We start from the raw sequence: 19,248 nt of genomic DNA, 5'->3' as shown, positions 1-19,248 counted from the left end.
TGGTGAAGGGTCTGGATGGCAAAGTGTATGAGGAGCAGATGGGGTCCCTTAGTTTGCTCAGCCCAGAGCAGAGGACCTGAGGGGAGACCTGATGGCAGCTGGAGCTCCTCACAGGGAGCGGAAGGCAGCGTTGAGCTCTGCTCACTGTGACAGCAACAGGGCCCGAGGAAACAGCATGGAGCTGTGTCAGGGGAGGGGCGGGTGGGGGTCAGAGACAGGGTCACACCAGAGGGTGGTAAGCATGGAATGGGCTGCCCAGGGCAGTGGGCAAGGCCCCGAGCTGCTGCCATTCAAAGAGTGTTTGGACAGTGCTCACAGACATAGAGTTTGGATGGTCCTGTGCAAGCTAGGAGTTGGAGTCAGTGATCCTTGTGGGTCCCTTCCAACTTGGGATAGTCTGTGATTCAGAGGCAGGATTGAGTCCAGAGACACCATTCTGTGCCCCAGGATCCCCTAGCCATGAGGACAGGCCCAGGGCAAAGCCAGTAAACCCAGCAGTGGGTCTGGGTCTTGGATGGAGGTAGCAGGAGAGAGGAAGCAGAGATAACTGCTGTGCAGCTGCAGCTTTAAATCAGTTCTGATTTTTTTTAATCGATTTCCTCCATTTTGCCACCTTTTTTTTTCTGCAAAGAGCATTTCAGCATCCTGGCAATGCCATTCCTCTGTCTGTATTTGCCAAGCGTGTTGTCTACAGTGTAGCATTGAAGATCATAGCAATAAACAACTCCAAAACTGGGCTTATTTCATACACATCATTTTAGTGGATTCATCACATTATTTAGCAGTTGTGAAGAATCTTACAAATGCATCTCTTCCCCAGTAAGTTAAGAGCTATTTATGAAGATGTCACTCTAATGGATTATTCTTGCTTGTTAAATGTCACCTAAGTACTGGCCCTGCATATGAAGTTTCCTAATTGGCTATGATGATGAAGCTTTTGGGAATGTTTTTGGGAGTTAGAGTGACTATTAATGCCTTTATATAAGTATCACTGTAATTTTTTCTCTGAATTTTATGCATCATTTTGGGTACTGGCAGCTCAAGTGATGTTATGGCTAGGTTGTGCTTTCACTATGATGTTGAAGCATTTGGAAAGATTTTTGGTGAATCTCTGCCCAGTACTAAATTCTCCTTTTACAGAAAAGGTTTTCTTGATCTAGGTGAAGAATTAATGTACAATCTCTGTATTTATTTGAAATACAAATATATTTGTTTATTGAGGAGGTAGGTACTCAGAAGAGATACAAAGAGATTGTATAAACAAACTTTCACTTTTGAGAAAAGGTGGCCTTCTATCACATGATAACACACAGCATTGCAGAGCTGCTCCTTCAGTAATTTTTCTTCAATGCTGCCAGTGTTCAGATGAGGTAACTAGCAGCTACTGGGTTTTTACAGTGCATTTGGTACTGTTTACATGTATGTTTCAAATGAGAAGTGAAGTAGGTAAGGACCTACGCTGGCACAGTTTGTCCACAGGTCATGGAGCCTCCTCCTTGGAGATCTTCAGAAGCCACCTGGACGTGCTCCTGGTAACCCTGCTCTGGGTGTCTCTGCTTGAGCAGAGGTTGGACCAGATGGACCCAGATGTTCCTGTTCACTTCTACCAGCCTGTGATTCTGTGATCTGTTAGCCAGAAACTGGTACAGGAAGTGCTGGTAGTGTGGCCAGCTATTGGTTTTACAGATACCTGCCTGCCTACGCCATTTTGAATTTGCTCGTGTTCATATTGTTTAGTACTGAGCTAGTGTTTCTTCTTCCACATTAACAATAAACTGGAGCTTTGTCTAGAGTTGCTGTGAATGACCTCAGTAGTTTGTACTTTTGGTAGCCAAACAAACAGATCCAAACCAGAGAGATGAATGAAAAGGATTTGGGGAGCGTGGTTTCAGTCTGCTCATTTTACTTCTTGTGCTTGCGCATTGTGGGCTGATGTGATTTTTTTACATTTCTTTCCAATGCTTTGATTCCGTGCTGCTGGTCATATATTTTCTTTCAGCTAGGTGTTGAGGGCTTGATATATGAAAGGATGCCTTCACTGAAATCCTTACAATCCATATTATTTGCTGTACTCTTTGAACCTCCTGTATGCTCATGCGTACTTGTTCAGGAAAGATGACAAAGATTTCTAGTAAGAATTCGATGATAAATCAGAACTGTAACTAGTGTAATTGCAGTCCTGAATTTGCTCAAATATTTAACTTTTCATTCTAAACTTAGAGGTGATTTGAATGTTGGTTTTTCAGTGGAAATTCTTATGTAGGTGGCTGGCTATGGGGTATTATCACGTCTCTGAAATAGAAACAATATTCCTTTTCATTTGTTTGGAGACTTTTGCCTGAGGATGTTAATGCAGTTTTATAACATTCTCAGGAAGGAAAAGAACATTATTAAATCTAGTCTGCCAGTAGAGTAAATTTAGTCACACAGCAGCAGACAGAATACCCCAGTGAGGAGCAAAACCATATTTTCCCCATCTCATGAGTTTAGGGCATATATTGGCCAAAGTCACGTGTTCTTGGGGGCAGATACATATTTATTTGTAGATAAGGAAGTCCTTCACAGCATTTCTTCTTTCTTATCAGTGTGGTCCCTCAAATTATAGCAAATGACTTGCAGATGGTTGGGATCAAACTGAGGTTGATTTGTATGGGTTTATGCCATCCAAACACAGTAACCCAAAACATTTTATGCAGCAGAGATACCTGACTCATGCCAAGGGATGTCTTTTGAAATGTATCAATTAAAATAAAACAGCAGAGCACTTCCACAGCTTCCATTTGAAACTCTGAGGAACCAGTAGTAATCTCAGTTGTGAACAAAAGCTCATGGCAGTCCATTCATTACCAAAGAGGAAGTTGAGGAGAAAGCTCAGGGGAGCCCTTATTGCTCTACAACTCCCGGAAAGGAGGTTGTGGTGAGGTGAGAGTTGGCCTCTTCCCAGTTTACAGTGTTAGGAGGAGAGGTAATGGCTTTAAGTTGCACTAGGCAAGGTTCAGATTTGATATTGGGAAAAACTTCTTCTCAGAAAGAGTGGTGAGGTATTGGAATAGGCTGCCCAGGGAGGTGGTGAACTCACCATCTCTGGAGGTTTTCAGGAAACCTGTAGATGTGTTACTAAGGGCCATGGTTAGTGGATGTGGTGAGGATGAGTTGATGTTTGGGCTGGATGATCTTCATGATCTTTTCTAACCTTAACGATTCTATGATTCTAAAGGAAAATACAGGCTCTGTTATGAAGTTTTAAGAGCCACAATACTGTTTAGTAATCATGAAATTGAAATTTCAGTTCATTACTGATGTCAGTTGACTGATGCTCTGGCTAATTCCCTTAAAAATAGATTTATTTTGCTTTCTTTGGAATATTTTTTTTTCCTCTTTGTTCCTCTGCTTATATCTCCTATTTGAAACATAAGGAGTGTTGGAATTTGTTGATCAGGTACTGAGATGCTGCTTCTGCTTTGGTAAATTAGCTGTGGTAGCTCTGCGAAACACTCCTTTCCCCAGAGCCCTCATCCTTTTCATTCCTTTGGAGATATATCGGTCAGTTTTGATTGAAGAAAAGGTCTTGTCTTTGCCTCATCAGTCTTCTCTGTGGTCTAGTAACTGTGATAGCAAGTATGATCTGGTAAAACATATAATGAAGCCAGAGGATCACAAGCTATTTACAGCATTTACCAAAGATATTAAGGAAAGAACATGTCGAAACTTATTCTCCTGCAGTGTTGCCTGAGCTTTTTCAGGAGTAATACCTGGAAAATAAAATGACTGTATGGAGGGCTGTGAAAGGAAATGAAGGAGAGCATGGTGGCAGGGTGGCAGGTTCATGGCACTGGGAGTAAGCGCTGTGCTTCACGTGCTTGGCTGCGTGTTCGCTCCACAAGGACAGCCAGTATTGCCTCCTTCATCTTCTTCACTGTCTCTGCTTTCTGGAAACTTCACACTGAGTACCTGCCTTAGAAATGCCTTGTTGTTTGCAGGCAGTATTTATAAATAGATGTGGTTTTGTGCAGTTGATTAAAAAAAAAAAAAATCCAAATAACAGACTTACTGTGTGATGAATTCTACATGCTTGCCTAAGGAATCAATATCTCTTTGATTCTCACAGTATGGATTCAATTTTTATGTGCTGAGGAAAGCCGGAATGCACTTTTCTAAAGGAAACAAAATGAATCTCTAAGTTGTTTATATAGAGTATTTTATTGCAGATGAAGAATATAACGTGCAAGTGCAATAGATCTGTCATTTGCAAATGATTTCTGTGTATATAAAAAGAGATCAAAGATACAACCTTCCTAGAATAAACCCCTTTATGTAATTGTTATGAAGTACTACCACGAGCAAGATAAATAGAGGCTCATCATGGTCATAATGTATTTAGAAAGTTGAGTTTAAGCCTAATAAGGAAATTATTTTGCTATTATTGCTTTTCATATATTTCAGTTATTTATAAGCTATATATTATATGTTCATATTATATGTAGAATGAGGGAGATTTTATAGAAAAAATAATGTTAGAAAGTCTATGTCTTTCTCCTTTTTACTTAAAGATACTGACCAATACAATTTGGTGCAAAAAATGTTCTTTTCTGGACTCTCTGTGTCAGATGGAAACAAGAATAATATAACAGAGGTTTAAGTATTTGTCTCAAGTGAAAGGAACCAAACAAATTATTTTAAGGCGTAAAATATCATTTCAACTGTTTTTTTGCTAGGGAAATAAGCTACGTGCTCTCCAATTGTGTTTTATGAGCAGCTTTTTATTTTCAGCAGAGATGGAGAGATCAGAGTCAGGATCCTGCCAGCATTTTTACAGAAACCTTTACTGGGATGTGTCTAAGCAGATTGGTGCTGTTTATGAACATTTCCAGGGCTAGGAGCTGAAACGAGCAAAGAACCAGTGGAGATTTTAGTTCTCCCTGTTGCCAATACAGAAATGTGCAGCAGAAGAGGGGAACCAGCACCTAGCAGTGCATCTGCCAGAGCCCCCCAGACAAAGCAGTTGTTCTGTGCTGTCTTTTTGCCTTGTCTTCACTTTCCAGTAGTCATTTAATAATTATTTGGCCAAGCTGCGCTTACTGCAGTATCTTTCATACTAATTTAGGCACTCTGGCTTTTGAATGATTAATGTTGACTGCACTCAGAAATCTCATCGAACCTTTGCAGTGCTGAGCAGGGTTGAAGGATATGGACTGTTTTTGATGTGAACTGTACTATGCCATGCAGGAATAACCAGCTTGTTTTTGCACTAGGCTAATGACACATATATATGAGACTCTCATTCTAAGTAAAGCCAGGTCCAGTATTTTTCTGACAGCCCTCTGTTTTATTAAACAACCCACTGCCACCCACCATCACCACTTCTTATCCGCCCTTTGATAGTTTTTGTTTACAGATAAAAAATGGAATAAGTGTTTCATTCCAAGTAACCTGCAATGGGGAGAGCTTTCCTGGAGTTCGGTCAATCAGTTGGATACAGGGTATGTGAAGTGTGTTAGTGAATGTATCCCATCTACTAATTTGTGTAGGTTGATCAAAAATTGCTTTCTGCCTGAAATTAAATATCCTGGGGGAGAAGATGTTTTGAAAGCTGTGTGGCAAGAAATGCTTATGTGGAAATTAATATTCAGCGCAGAAGAGACGTTGGCTGTTAATTTTCACAAGTGTTTTATGATGGCAGTAGTACTTTAATACGGAAAGCACTTCATAGCTAGAGAAAATAGATAACTCTATTATCTGTAAACAACAATAGAAACTATATATCAAGTTGTTTATGTAGCCATCCCATTTTTAAGATTTAGTGAGGCTTACTTTTAATTTTAGTTTCTACCAAGCCTTTCTTATTTATCACTTCAATGTCTCTCAGTTTATTGTAGAGCTGAACTGAGTGCTGTCTCCCCTCCATAAATAAACACGCCCCGTTATTGTATTGTCTGTTAGTACAAAACTCAAAAGTAATATTGAGGCAATAAACCTGCATAAAATTTGGTTGTTGTCTCCTCTAGTTTGTTCTGTCTTCTCATTTGCAGATCTGCTTGACAGTAGATGGCTAATAAAACAAGAACATAAAATCTGTCTTACTGGCTCAGACTCACAGTCCTTGCCACCCACTGTCCCAGGTATTTTGTGCAGAGATGGGTATACCCGAGAGCAGGCATTTCAGGAAACACTTGCCAAGAAACAAGGTACATTCCCCACAACGATGACCCTCCCACCTGTCCTTCAAAATATGAAAATATACATCTCTGCCATGTCTTATTTATCCGCTTCAATAAAAGTCATTGCGCTGGTGGGGAAGGAAATATTTTATAAAATCATGCTGAGCCACTGGCCTTACTCATGTCCCGGAGAAATGAATTTAACATATTTATACAAAGTTGTTTTTTGATTTCACTCCATCTAAAATGCTAGCTAGCTGTCAATATCAACTGCTTTCGTGTTTTCAAATTTGCATATGGGATTTTCAGTAAAAGCTGGGGGATGAAAGGATAGAGCACAACCGTGCCAAAAAGGACTTGGGAGTACTGGTGGATTGCAAGCTGGACATGAGCCAACAACGTGCCCTTTCAGTTAAGAAAGCCAACCATATCCTGGGCAGCATTAAAAGAAGTGTGGCCAGCAGGGTGAGGGAGGTGAGGTAAGGCCTCACCTGGAGTATTGCGTCCAGATGTAGAGTCCTGAGTACAGAAAAGACATGGATCTGTTCGAGCACGTCCAGACGAGGGCCACAAAACTGATCCAAAGGATCCCATTATGGTTATGGTTTCTTTTAATCTCTGGAGAACTGGTGGGGTCAAACCCAGAGGAATTGTCCTATGCATGGTGGGAACACATAGGTGGCATGGGAGAGATGAACTGTGGATGATGGGTTGTATGTCTCACACAGCTGGTATTAGAATAATGGAAAGAGTCTGGCAGTGCAAATGAAAGTAGATTTATTGTATGAAGCACTGAATTTGTGGTTAGAATTGTTTCTAATAATAATTGTCTTAAAAATAGAGAAAGTGTTGATTCGGTTTGTATGTTCCTCAAAAGAACTATTAAAAAAAAAAAAAAGATACGACTTCTAAAATGCTATGGAGGTAAAACAACTCAGTGGCACGTGGGATTAAATGCAGATTTGTTCACCCTGAGTGAGTGCCCTAGCTCTTAATGCTGGTCCTATTCCTGCATATACAGAGTGTTGTGTATGTTGTGTGGCTGCTGTAAGCAAAGCCTCTTGTCAGGTCACATAGTAGCCAAATGACAGACAGTCTCATGGAGCTTGGAACACTAATGGGAAACCCATGTTTGTGTGGGTGGAGTTGATATTAATGTAGATAATTATTGGAGGTATATTAATTGTTCACAACTGAACTTTTGAGACTCCTGAACAAAAATTGGCCTTTTACATCTCCCCCCCAGAGAGCTGACTTCTTTCTTAATGTTTATTTTTAAAGTGTTTCTGAGGTCCAGTAATTGGTTTTCTACCACTTCCTCAGCTGGTAGATTGGAGGATGCTCTCTTATTTTCAAAATATTTTTGCTAGCATCTGAAACAGTATCCATTGCTTTCCTATTTTTCCACGTCTTTAATTTAAATTATAGCTAAAAGTTTCAGTGAAATACCTCTGAAAGGAAAGAGTTAGGAAATTATCAGCATCAGTATTTCATTTGAAATAATGGAGAATGTCCGAATTTACACCTAGTTAATAACTATTCATTTTAGAATTCATAAAACATGAAAATATTTAGATTTCTCTTGTAATTTTTGTGAACTTTGGACTGAATAGCATTTGACAATGGCCCTTCAGTTACTGTAAATGCTTTTTTGGTCCTCCCTTGAGAGAAATAAAAGCACATTAGGAAAAGCAGCAGGCACTCAGGGTTCTTCCTAACCAAGCGCTGAAGCATTCGGCCTCGTACCTACAGAGATGGACTGAGCTATAAAGTGTGGTTACAAAGCTGTGCTATGAAGCTCTTTATGTCCTACTGGCACAACATACTATTTTGCAAAGCAGTTTATGGCACTATTCAAGCCTGGCCAGAAAAAGCGCGTTAGCGCCTTGCAGGTGAGAACCATCTTTTAAAACATCTCAGACGGGACAGTTTTGAATCCTGCTATAATGAGAACCTTCTATATATATCCGAAAAATGCTCTACATTTCTCGATGAGTTGAGTCTTGTTTAGGGAGGTGATATTTGGTGAAATTGCATCTGTACTTCTTCATGTTTATATACATTTATATCCAGAGATATTGCCTTCTGTGCATAATACAGTCTCTATTATCTCTAGTACATACAGTCTCCCTCAGGCTTCTTTTGAAAATGAGGCATTTTTTATTTCCCTGGAAAATTAAGTTTTACCTAAATACATCCACACTGATTACAAAAACTGTTACCAAACCTTCACATTTAACCTTGCATGAATGTTTCCTGTCATAATTCTTTGTCTGCTGTACTAAACCTTTCTGAATTTCTCCTCCAAGGATTATTTTTTTTTCCATCCTGATTTCTGCCTGAAGGCTAATATATGTTTTTTGGAAACTTTGGATAAAGTTATTCATTTACTGAACAGAATGGTAGACAAAAATGTTTTTCTTATTAGTTATCAAAACCAAATTAATCTTGCAGCTCAGGCTATATCCTTGGTTATACAGTACACCAACACCTACAGTTTGAATACCTTCAAAGTCTTTGAGGGATAATTCTACTCCGTACAATTTACCTGTAGTATTATGGTTCCTGCTTCTTTCAGCTTTTGCAGTTCCCCTAAAGAAAGAATCAATCATAGAATCTTAGAATCATTAATGTTGAAAATGATCGTTATGATCATCTGATCTAACCATCAGCCCATGCCTGTGACAGCTTTAGACTCCATGTCCTGCAGTACCACATCTACCCTTTTCTTGAAAACCTTCAGGGATGGTTAGTCCACCATCTCCCAGGGCAGCTTGTTCCAATACCTCACCACTCCTTCAGAGAAGAAATTTTTCCCAATATCCAATCTGAACCTCGCCTGGTGCATCTTGAGGCCATTACCTCTTGTCCTGTCGCTGTTACCTGAGAGAAGATGCTGACCCCCAGCTCATTACAAGCTCCTTTCAGGTAGATGTAGAGAGCAATAAGGTCTCCCCTGAGCCTGCACCTAACTAAACAATCCCAGTTTCCTCAGCTGCTCCTCGTAAGACTTGTGCTCCAGACCCTTCACAGCTTTGTTGCACTTCTTGGACACTCTCTAGGACCTCAGAACAGTTTGCAGATGGCAAAAGAGAAAGCATATTTAACTGTATATTGTCTAAAAGGTTTTTTAGGTAAACTATCAGCTATTTGGTGGTGACAATATAAAATAATGTCACTGTTAGTCCTGTAGGCCACAGCATGAGAAATTGTAGGAAGCAACTCGACCTGTTCTTCCTGCTACAGCAAGGCTACATCCATCTCTCCTGACCTGTCCCTGTGCTCTCTCAGTGCAAGGGCAAGGGCTCTAAAAGAAAATAATTTGTGGTATAAAATTTCTTCTGTGAAAACACTTGCCTTTTGGAACTTACTCATCTGTATAATGTTCCTATATGGTGGGTATCATATCAGTGCATCAGAGACCACCAAGAAAAAGGAATGCTTCCCCGTGGTTAATACTAGCAATTTTTTCTGCCTTGTTGTTCAAACTCAAGCTTTCTTTGTCATGAGAGCTTTCTGTTTGTATTGAATTCTTTGCAAAATCAGGCAAGGAAAGCCTTCTGGTATGAACTACTGAGCTGAGACTAGTCAGTCTGTTTTACCTATATTAAAGTGCTACCATAGGGAAACACAAACAGAAGCTTGTTTTAGGATTTTGCTTTGTTAAATGTCATAAAAATAAACATAGAGTGACAGTGGAGAAAAGAACTGAGGTAGGTACTTAGGAAACCATTTGGTTTTGATCACTGGCAAGGTGCTCAAAATTGACAAAATGCTTGGAAGTAAAAGGATTCATCTGGATTTGTAGTGCTTTGCTCTGTAGAAAAGGAGCCAGCAAAGAGATATCTCTCTATCTCCCCATAGGGAAGAAAAAGCATGTTTGGCCAGCTGAGATGACTGGCGATTGCTGCTGAAAGGAAGCACCCATGCCAATGTCCCATTCCTCATGTTTCTTAAAATGCAAGTGAACAAATTATTACTTCACTTCTTCTAAATCAGCAGTAGCACATGAAGTCATAAAGGAGATGTATTTTGATTTTTGGCAGATGCACATGGAGAAGGAGATTGTCTGCCAAATTTATATTATCTGCCATGGTTCAGCCTTTTGGATTTTTCTTCTTTAGCTCTTGTGAAGAAAAGCAGCCTTTAAGAATTAAGTGTAGTAATGATAAATACAAGGATGGAAGGGAAAGGAGAAATCAGTGTAAAGGAAGACTGGGCAATCACAGAGGAACATCCTTGAGCAAAACTATAGAAATATGTAAAACAGATCAGTGAGTTTAAAAATCCTTGAAACAGAGTATACAGCCTTAGCAACTGAAAGTTAATTTTTAGTGATTATCTTTCTGAAATTTGCTGAGCAGACTTGTGGAAAGCCTTTCGTTCTCAAAAGCTATCTATCTATCTACTTCATCCTTTGGATGTGCTCAAATCCTTCTCAATGCCTGCTAAGAGAGAGCTGCAGCAGGGCTCCTTGTTGCTGAGATACATCTACTGTTCTCATTACATGAGAATGTATTTGAGGCTCTTGAGTAATTTCTAACAATTAAAGCAAATCAGCACCTTCTGACTTCAAATCAGTAGAGGAAGAAAGAAGTACTGGAGATGTGTGTTTGTAAAGCAGAGGTATCGTACATCAGTTTTTTGCAAAATTCAGTGGATTTGCATGTCCCGAATGGTTGTAAAGAAATAAGTCTAGAAATCATAGAATTGTTTGAATTGTAAAGAACTTTTAAAGGCCACCTAATCCATCTCCCCTGCAATGAATGGGGCATCGACAGCTTGATCAAGTTGCTCATAGTGTGGTTCAGCCTGAACTTGAATGTCTCCAGGGATGGTGCATCCACCACATCTCTGGGCAACATATTCCTGTGCCTCACTAAATTTCTAGCTAAGTTATGAAAAGTAAGTAGCACCCTACATATTTATAGTAGCAAGGATACTACTATAGCATTGGATGGGAGAAGGGAGCAGTGCACAGTGGGTTTTAAGGGCGGAATTCAGTTGTGGTTATGACATTGAGGAGATCACGGAAAACACTCACTAACACTCAGCACTTTATTGTGCTCAGAAAATGAGAAGTTGTCTTTAGAAATGCATCAGTAACTCTCAATGAGAGCAAACCTATCACAGGAGGAGTATCTAAAGCATGCAACTGAGTGGAAGAAATAGGCCTTTAATCAGTGCTTGCTTTTCTACATTGTATAGTCTGCAGCAAGCATGGAAAGACAAATCCAACTGCAGATTTCTGAACAAGTCTTTAGGAAAAATAACATGCTGAAGCTGTCATGGTTGCATTACAGAGCAGGGTTTCAAGTATGTGCTTTGTTTGCAATAGGTGAGCTCCTTTTCACCCAGCAGAAGTTGGCTTTTTGTATTCTTTCCACTTAGGATTATAGAATCATTAATTTTGGAAAAGACCACTAAGATCATCAAGTTCAGCCATCAACTCATTACCACCGTGCCCCCTAGCCATGTCTCTCAGTGCCATGTCTGTCCTTTTCTTGAAAGCCTTCAGGGATGATGACTCCACCACTTCCCTGGGCAGTCTGTACCAGTGCCTACTTCCTTCATGCTAACAGATATTAAATATTGAGAACCTTTCAACCCTCCCCATATTATGGAAAAATTCATTCTATCAATGTCAGTTTAATGAGAATCTCATATGTAGGGTGTCTTTTAAGTCCCAGGTGGCATTTTTAATCCTATCACTTAAAAACTGTATCAATACACTTCTACTCTTAGATCATACATTGGAGAGTTCTTCTACAGACTTGAAGTTTAAAACAACGCGTTTTATGACACTGTAGTTTGGGTTTGCTATTGTATGTTTTTGGTAAGTGATACAGAGAGGAGCTTGCAACATCCTCAGGTGGTCCAAGATGCCTCTGTGCTATCTTTTCCATTGGCAGGAGGAACCCCTATGCTTGTAGATACCTACCTGCTCCTTCATGAGGCATTCTTGAGGTGCAAAAATATTTCCCTAATGAGAATCAAACTAAAACTTATCATGGACAATGTCTTGTTTCATACTACTGAAATAACTAACTAAATTGGAGTGTGCTGATAGTTGGCATACCTCTTTTATCAAATGAAATTTGCTTTTTCACATTGATTTTTTTCTCCTAAGTGGCTTTGTCTACTGAAATGAGCACAGCACAGAGGTAATCAACCAGCAGTGTCAGAAAGAAAAGAACTGAGACTGCAGTATGGTGTATTTTTTTCCTTCAGCACTTGTCATCAGTGTGCCTGGGCAGAGATTTATAGTTGTAGGCACTTGTCACTTTGGAAGCAGGCAAAGGCCACTGTATTTCACTGAGAAGCAGGCCAGAAGGCTGTGGATTTTACTCTTTAGATTAGTGGACTTACTGCAGAGCAAAGAAAAAAATGCCCGAAGCGTTAATTGAAGCCCTTGCACTTCTGAAGTACACCAGCTTGTATTACTTTTGAAACTTGTCCCATTATTGTTAATGGAACCTGTTCATAAAATCTGTTTCCCCAAATGCTCACCAGAATGAAAGCATCACAACAAAATTCGGTCTTATGGAGAGATGTCTCTTTTCTCTTTGTACTTCTTATTTTATATGTACTTTATTATATAGAAACATATGGAGGAGAATAAATAGAAAAAACATGTGATAGGAGGAAGGTAGAGAAATTGGGAGGCATAGCCAAAGGAGAACAAATGTGTTGCCATGTATGACATTTCCATCACTACAATATATCAAGTTAGTTTATAATCTGCCTCCGTGTTTATCACAGCCTTGGCCAGAAGATGACAGCCTGAAGCAGGGACATTCGAACTGGTAGCATGAGCATGTGCCTCACACCAGTGAGCTCCCTGCCAGGGCTGAGATACTCCAGCTGGCTTCTTGGGTCATGTCCCAAATGGAGCAGTCCATAGTTTTAACAACAAGGTTGTTGTTTTAACAATATACAGGAGGTCTTATATTTTTTCCAGTGAGATATTCCAGAATCTTTGAGGCTTCCAATCTGACCATCAGCCCAAGTTTGCTTTCTGAAGACTTTGCAAATTGAGAATGAGGGCTGAAAGAAATGTGAGAAGAAAGACGAGGTATTTTTGGAGCAAAGAATGAAAGCACCTTCCCAGTACTGAGTTTTCCTGGCAAACCAGGCCTGGTCAGTCCAAGACTCTGGGAAATTAAAATACCTCCTCCTGACTGACATGGATTTATAGCTCTCCTTCAGTTCTGTTTTAGCTTATAAATATCCTGTAAAAGAACCTTGCTAAGATACCTACTTTGCAAAAAAATGGAAATAATAAAATATGGCAAATACGTAAATAACTTATACCTTTTTCATTTAATTGCTGTATGTTATTGGACAGTGACAACTGAGACGATACAAATAGGTTGAACAGTAATGCAGAATCAAATGAAAGGTTTTTAAATCTCCCTTGTCAAATACAGAAACTCTTATAATATTGATCCCTTGCTATGTATTAGTTTAAGTGGTAGAAATGCCCCTTATGAAAATTTATGAAAGCCCTTTGGAAATACCTTATTGGTTTTCAGGACTTAGCTGCAGGGTTATTGTTATCATTGATTATAATTTAAAATGAGTCATCTGCAGTCGTGTATGTTAAGGCATGAGCTCTCTTCATGTTGTACGTAGATCAACTTCTCAGCTTGCAGTTGATGAAAAATGTACCCTTTGCCTTACGAATAAGAAGACCACACAAAATACAGAGGATTAGCTGCCAAAAAAAAAAAAAAAAAAAAGCAAAAAAGCTTCTGTGCTGTTATGCTTAGGATTGGCTTCAGAGAAAATTGTTTCTTTTTCCCGGAGTTTTGCTGTGTTACAAAGAGAAAAGATCGTGGCCCATCGAGCCGTAGCAGGGCAGTTTCTTAAAAAAAAATTCTGCCTTTGATCAGCGTAAATGCATATCTGATTGCTCCTTCTCTCTGCCCAATTGACAGAGACACTTCAGGTTCCAATGGTATGTGTCCTTTTGAGTCATGGTATGACCTGATAGAAATCTTTTCAGTTCTAACGAGTGAGTGAATCTTACCAATTAGCGACCTGTAAAATGGCAGTGATAATTGTTACCTAGCCAGGAGGAGTCTTATGAAGTCTAATTAGTGAATGTTTTAGTGGTCATGGGGAAAAAAAATGATGTACAAATTCCGCTTTGATTTTTCTCTTTTAAGACAGTATCTATTAAATCTGCTACTGTAGAATTGTTCTCAGTAGTTTCAAGTAAGGAACTGGTAACCCAATACTGCTTTACCATTCTGAAACATCGTGATTCTTGACCAGCCTTAGGTACAAAGGGTATAGTTTTTTTCACAAATGTAAGAAAAGCAATGGTTCCTCTCCGGAAGATGTTTTAAATAGAAATGCAAAGTAAATCACAGTACTTCAGTAACAGTTTAATCTTGCTGCTGTTTAAGGCTATGAGCAGCTGAGTGTGAGTTTCCTTCTATGTCTGAAAGGATTCTTGAGTAGAAGTGTTTCCAAGAGAGAAAATGTTTTCTCTGTTTCTGACAAGCTGAGATGATTCTGCCTGATCTGTCTTCAGCATGTTTTGGTTTCTTTCTTTGTTTTTCTAAATTATTTATTTATTTATTTATTCGAGTTTATCTCTTTGACAGCATTTCAGCAGTCCCTGAGTAAATTAGACTTACCACAGCAAGTGTCCCAGTATACCTCCTGGATCTAACTGATTTCTTCTTCTTAATGGATTTATCCTTATATATATGCTCATTAAAGTACTGAAGTATGGAGATTTTTCCTAAAAAAAAAACCAAAAACAAAAACCAACAATCCAAGCCCAAATACTACAGTTTTTCTTCCTTATAGGTAAGCATCTCTCTGTCTGGTTTTCCTGGGGAAGCTAGATGGGAGTTCTGCGGATCCAGCTATTCTGTGCTATATACTGAGCTCTGTTGTAAGCTTCCTTCCTAAGGATTCTTCCTCTCTGCCTCCTCCTCTCTGCCCTTCCTCCTTCTCTGCTGCAGTTCAAAAAAGCCACATGGAGCTTAGTTTGACTGCAGAAGCCTGATAGCCTACATGTGGCAATGAGGCATGACTCTGAGGTGCTGTCTGAGAAAATCCCAGTTAAACTACGGGTGTCCTTGTTTTTGAGTTAATGAAGTGCGTGTTTTAGCAAGCAGAGGGTAAGTGCTCTATCCTCATGCCCTACCCCATTCCACCTTGTGTTTAAAATAATAGACGGGCTATTTTTTATTTGCTGCATTAGCAATGGCAGAAGACCTTCCTACTGTACCTTGACTTTGGGATTTTATTCACAAGAAACATATGCCCACGCATTTCTGGTTCTTCTGTACCTTCTCTTAACTGAAATGAAAAACTTGCAAGGACATCGTGAAGTTCAGTGAGGTGATTATGTTTCTAATTTAATTGCTAGACAGGCCATAATATTGTTAGTATTTAATTATATAATTAACTTTCATTAATTTTCAAAACTATTAAGGAAAGAGAAGTGTGGTTAAATATTTGACCATTATTTTGACAGACTAATCCTTGCCTGGAGCAAGGGCTTCTCTGAGCTGCTCTGACATTCTAAGATTATGCAAGCTCCTCCTTATTTTTAATTTTACACTTGATTAATTCTACTTTGTTTATGAATTTGTTATTTGCGGCTGACTCCCCAGGATGCTAATTGCTACTGTAAACTACAGATACTGCTGAGCTAATGTATTCTGAAAATATCAGGAAAGGAAAGAATGTCATGAAGGCACAGTTCAAAAATGAGCCACTGAAGTGTAGTTTTGAGTTATTTTCAAAGTTAAAAAATCTCTTATTCTTTGCTGCTTTTTGGAGAAAATGAATGGAGAAATGGAGAAATTAAATGCATCCCCCACTGCATTTATGGCTGTGATGGTGAGGATGGATCTGGTTAAAAAGAGAAGTTTTTCTGTGCTTTGTTTTGTATTTGATGTTCCATTCCAGTTGTAAAGAAGACCAAATGTGGCTTTAAATATTCCAGTGGAAGATTGTTTAGAGTATAATGTTTGGAAATTGCATCCCGAATAAAGTGTTAATCTAAGTGGATGTGATGAAAAACAACAGTGGCTTCAGGAGTTAGAGTAGTATAGTTAGGCTGAAGTTGGACTTGATGATCTTGAAGGTTTTTTCCAAACCAGAGCAATTCTATGATTCAGTGATCAGAATTTTAAGCTCCTTGCATTGTCCTTTTGTTGCTGCCTTTTTCCTAAAGGAAAAAAAGCAAGATGATCTGTGGGATGAAAAGTAGCTATAAAAACCATAAATACCACATACATAGACATCAGTCCTTTCAAGTGGAGAGTTGTCCTGTTGGGTACTTGGTAGTCTGGATGAAGAGCAGAAAATCTCCCTGTTCCTACAGTAATCTTCCAGATGGGAGCCAAGCCTGAGACCCAGCAGAACAGTCTCCCATGCAGAGGTCTCTGAATGGACTTCCAAATGTTGTAAGACTTCTGACAGGCCTGAGGCAAATTAATTTAATGAGCTGGATTTGCATTTCTCATTGTAACAAATGTAGGTATTTGGGTTTATTTGATTTCCCAGGGAAATCTACCCTTCCCAGTTAAAGGTTGGAAAGTTTTTCAAAATAACACCAGTTTTCGCTGTTTCTCTTTGGTTTTAAATTGACTCCTTTTTTTCAGTTCAGGATGGGTTTTGTCTGCCTTCCCCACCTTTCCACAAAATACAGCTCATCCTTTATCCCACCCTCAGCCAGCCCTAGCTTCTTCCACTGGTCAACACTGGGATTTTATCTCCACTTTCTTGTGGCTGGGCAGTGTTCTACGAGCTGGCAGTGAGAGACTGAGTAGAGCATTTTCCCTTCTTCAGTCTTCATTAAGTACTTTAATTAGCATGTCTCCGGCCTCAGGCTGCCTTCTTTTATTTGAAGCCTACTGTAGAAACACTGGTAATACTTTGTATGTCAGATTACCTGAAATGGTTAGACACTCTCATCTTCAGTGTTCGACTGTTTTCTCTACATGAACATTGATTATAGGGAAAAAAAAGAACAGGTGCTTAGACCAAATGCAGAATCTTCTTCCCCAACAACTCCTCTAATACTGTATGAGCTGTACTCTGACTCTCCAGAATTACTTTTAAACCCACCTTTTGAGAGCATTTTGGGATCAACAAGCAAATAGTTGCAACTCAAAGCACAGTGATTCTGCTGACACCTAAACAGAATCCTATTTATGCTGTTTTTTGAGCAGCTGGGGCTGTGCTCTGTATTTTCATGCTGTTTGGGCTGAGACTTCACATTTTCGTTGGAAAACATTAACATATTGTAGCATCCTGAGAATGAAGCAATTACCTTAATAGATGCTTCTGTCTTATTGTGATGTCTGGAGTGCTTGCCTTGCCATCCTTTTCTAACTGTTGCCTTCTATAAAATGAAATATTTACTACCAGACTCCCGCAGAGTCTTCAAAATAGTGTAAAATACTGCATTGCATATTAACATAGCATAATAGCCGTAGTCAGAGAGCAGAATACAATCAGAGAAACTGACTTTGCTTGTACAGGAAAGAAGTTATTTCGTTACCTTTTTATTTAAGCTTGCATATGGTAAATGGTCTCTGCATCTTGGTTTTATTTTTAACTTGGGTCCAAATGAGCTCATTTCTATGCCCTTGCTATCAGATCCTTCATTTTCATGATACTGGGCTCTTCTGGCCTCTGTCCTCCCTCTTTGGACACCGCATTGTACTTTGAACTTCAGCTCTAATAACCCAGTGTAGGGCTTGTAGGTATTGGAGTCAAAGCAAATATTAAATCAGGATGTGCACAGTAACTGCTAAACTCAATTAGCATTTTGACTGCATAGGGAACCTGAAAAGTTCTTGATAGATGTAATATAAGGCTGTGCAGTGGAAGCAAAAGATATTACTTGTTTAATGTCAGCACTAAATAATGTTATGTTGATACTGTTGTCAAATGTCAGTTTTCATTGCTATTTTCACTACAGCTTGATTGCTGAAAAATTAATATAACAGTGTTTTAGAATTTTTAACAGTTTTTCCATAAAAAAGCAATCTTTAGAGCCAATATTCCAAAGAAAAAAGATGACTGCACTCCGGACACCAAATTTTAAAATTAATACTCAGGTTTTATTCATTAAGGTCAACAGGGAAAGAAGAAACCTCAGACTTTCCAATTTCAAGCTATAATTTTTAAAATCTTATGTTCTGAGACTGCTTCGTAGGAAAGAAAAGCAGCTTTCTGCTTTGCATGATAAATGAAGTATCAGACTTCTCACATGAATAATATCCTGGCTTAATACTTAATTGAAAAGTATATTTCCAAATATTTAAATCAAATCAAATGTAGGAAAAATAACATACTAATTTAATTAGAAACACTCAAGAAAGATTTAAATCTGAGAAGTGAAGCAAGTATTTGCAGGTATGGGCTTCTATCTTAGAACTGTCAGAATATTCTGAGTGTCTGTGACCAAATACAAATGTCTGTTTTGCTTTGTGGTCAGCAGACAGCTTCTGTTCTCACCACCACCAGAAGCTTTTGCACATCAAGCTCAAATTCTAGATGTTGTTTTAAAAGTAACACAAATTCTATTCCTCTGGTTGAAGTCTTGTTTTAACGTGTTGTGTATGTGTGTGTACATTATAAATACTTCAACATATCTTATTCTGACATCTTGTAATTCTGACATAATTCAGTTGCTTTCTTTCAAGTTACAAGTGAGTGTTAGTCTGCTAAAATTCATTGCTACTCAGGTGCTCTCTTTGGTAGTTTTTCTTGGTCACTGAATATATTAAATATATACTAGAGCTGTCATTCTCAGTCATTAAATATACCTGAGCAGTATTTCACTTATGCACAGCTAGGAAGTCCTTATTCTGTGCAGTGGACACAGGGTCTCCTCTGCTAAATGTGATAACATCCCCTCCTGCAGACAAAAGGAAGGTTTCAGTTTCTTATATTCCAGCCTCTTTTGAGGTGAGGCCAGACTTCTGTATCTATAAATTTCAACAGCAAGTTTCTTGGTCAGCTTTTCTCTCATACATCGTTAAAGCATATTGGTGGTGGGACAGCCAAAGAAGGAAAGATTCAGTGTGTGGCTCTCTCATTTCTGAAA

General features: G+C 39.0%; 1 protein-coding gene across 2 annotated transcripts in view; it reads left to right on the top strand.

The window, feature by feature from the left end:
• The window catches only part of TRAPPC9 (trafficking protein particle complex subunit 9), a 467,199-nt gene that overhangs the window by 361,191 nt on the left and 86,760 nt on the right, over nucleotides 1–19,248 (top strand). The gene's annotated exons all lie outside the window — the stretch shown is intronic.

This window comes from Meleagris gallopavo, chromosome 3 (assembly GCF_905368555.1).
Source record: "Meleagris gallopavo chromosome 3, MGAL_WU_HG_1.1, whole genome shotgun sequence".
Lineage (NCBI taxonomy): Eukaryota > Metazoa > Chordata > Aves > Galliformes > Phasianidae > Meleagris > Meleagris gallopavo.
This window is presented reverse-complemented; position numbering and strand designations above follow the sequence as displayed.